The sequence below is a fragment of the Elaeis guineensis genome, chromosome 1, assembly GCF_000442705.2.
Source record: "Elaeis guineensis isolate ETL-2024a chromosome 1, EG11, whole genome shotgun sequence".
NCBI classification, from domain to species: domain Eukaryota; kingdom Viridiplantae; phylum Streptophyta; class Magnoliopsida; order Arecales; family Arecaceae; genus Elaeis; species Elaeis guineensis.
In genome coordinates, this window is record NC_025993.2 from 115,243,111 (window position 1) to 115,245,592 (window position 2,482).

General features: G+C 37.8%; 1 long non-coding RNA gene across 1 annotated transcript; it reads right to left on the reverse strand.

Moving 5' to 3' along the window:
* Positions 1 to 396: 396 nt before the first annotated feature.
* Positions 397 to 1,650, reverse strand: LOC140854785 (uncharacterized). The gene is made up of 2 exons (XR_012137926.1): positions 1,298 to 1,650; positions 397 to 1,169 (listed from the first exon to the last, which is right to left on the reverse strand). It is a non-coding gene; the product is annotated as an uncharacterized lncRNA (long non-coding RNA).
* Between the last annotated feature and the right edge of the window lie 832 nt (positions 1,651 to 2,482).

The window sequence follows — 2,482 nt, forward strand, 5'->3', positions numbered from 1 at the left end:
TACATGTACCATAAACGAGAAAAAACATTTAGAAAATAAATATATGGATTGTTAGGCTAATGAACTCCAAAGAGATTGCCATAAATGATAATTAAAATAAGGAGGAGGCAGTTCCAAATTTAAAGAGAATTACACAGCAGACCTACCAAAATTTTTAGTGAAATTGGCTGCTGCCTGATCCCTTTGAAATGATGAAGGAAAATATAATCCAGTCTAAAGGAGATGGAATAGAATGAACATACTATGTTATAGGAACTTAAATTAATCTAAGAGGACCTCATCAATTCTTCATGCTTGCTACAGTATTAGATATTTTGATAAGAAGTCAATTTTCCCACTTAGCATTCAGTTTACTTAATATCCTATCCTTTTTATCCATGAGCATGATATCCGCTCTGCCAATAAGTAGAATTATCTCAGAAAGTCAGGAGGAAAACAATTTAAATGCTTGCTCTTTGGAAATTCAATCTGTCCAATTGGACCTACTTCCTCTAATTACTATACAATTTTACAATTGTAAGTTAGTTATAGCTGCTCCCTTTTTTTTTTTTTGAGAGAAATGCATCTGTAATTGAAAGATGTGTACTTCGATAATGACATATTGATGTGCTCATGTTTTATCTGAATGTAGTAGTAGCCTTCCACCACCCTCATCAGCTGGTCAAGCATTATCTGAATGTGGTCATGTCAAAATAGATGTGCTCATGTTTTGAAGACTAGCTTGAAATTTTCTGATCACCATCATACGAGAAGTCTATGGGTCCATATAATGCATCCATTTAATAACTCCTGAAATTACTAAGAGTCCACAATTGATTATTTGATTGTCCTCTCCAAGACCAGGGCTGCTACAAATAAGATCAACCTCCAACTCTTTGCCTTGCTCTGCCTCCTAGTAATAATGGCTATCTGCATCATATTCGCATGGCTCCTTTTTGTCACACTTGCCTCCCTTCTTTCTTTCAGATACAAAAGAATGGAACAACGAAAGGCAGCGTACAGACTCCCTCCAGGCCCGAAGAAGCTTCCCTTAATTGGGAACTTGCATCAACTTGGTCGGTTGCCTCATCACTCATTTTGGCAACTCTCTCAAAAGTATGGCCCTCTTATGTATTTAGTGAAGGAAAAACAGCCTTTTTCCTTGTAGGATCTTCCAGATTTCATTAAATCTGAGACGAAATAATTTTAAAAAAAAAATTTATCCTACATTTATTTCAGATCTAAATCTCTAGATCTAATTTTATTATCTGATATTAATTCTAAAATAAATCTAAAAGCATGAGGAAGCATAAAATACCTCAAGGGTAATCTGATTACCCTGTAGATGATCGCAGCAAGTCTGAGGTTCTAATTTAGCCATGAAATTATCTGGCCTCTACCAGTATCCACTCAGATAGAACCTAGATCGTCTTCTCCTCGTAAATCTCTACTCCAAAAATCAGAACTAAATCTGATTAGAAAGATCTTCAAAAGTCTTCCTGAAGTTGGAGCAGCAGCCTTTCGAAGAAGTCCTGCAGCCTTCCTGTTCAAGGCGTCACCACGCCTTAGACCTTTGCCAGATGGATGTCCAACTCCTTGGACGTGAAGAGGAGAGGGAGAGCTATAGATGGGATGTGGAGAAGAGGAAAGGGGGTAGCAGCTTTGATGGGTTTGGCACAATCACTTGAAACCCTAGGCGCAGACAGAGTTTATATAGACCCTACTGCGCTGCGCAGTGCCACATCATTCAACCAATCAGAAAATTTTAATAAATCCAAAAAAATTTTGATTGGAGTGATGTCATCTAATCACATCAGATAAGAACCTCCACTCTCTCTCCTATGTTGGCGCCAACAATGGATAAGCACAAGGGAGATGGTGCCCAAGAGTCCATGTTAATCAAGACTCTCCATCCTTATCCACTTGGGGTGCCCACTTAATCCAATTGGGCTCACGCCATAATCTGATTATGGGGCCTAATTTAATATGGTTTTGGCATGTCAACACTCCATAAAGTTTCTCCAATGAGCTCTTGCCAAGTGGCCTTCAGTTTGAGATCCATATGTCAACATTTGACAGATGTCCTAAAATGAAAATGACAGGTGACAAGAATTAGAAGGTGTTGTCTTAAATTTATCTCATGAATTAAGACAAGATTTTTCTAAGCTGAACAAGCTTCATTTAAACTGAGAAAAATTTTTTCAAGGTTCTCTGGGTGAGTCAAATCACATTTGGCTCAGTCGGGATAGAAAAGATTACACGAGGAGAAAGTTAGGCTCAATCATGTGTTAGCACGATTTTCTTGAACCTAATTGGATCTAATCTAAATCAATTGGGCTAGTCCAATTAATGACATCCAGATCCTAACCCTTATTAGTGTGACCCAGTTAGGTTCAATTCTGTATAGTAATGAGACATGTCGTGATCTCATCATCGACATCATCGAAACTCCTTTCGATGGACCAGAACTCTTCTGATTCATACAATTAGAATGATCGATTAT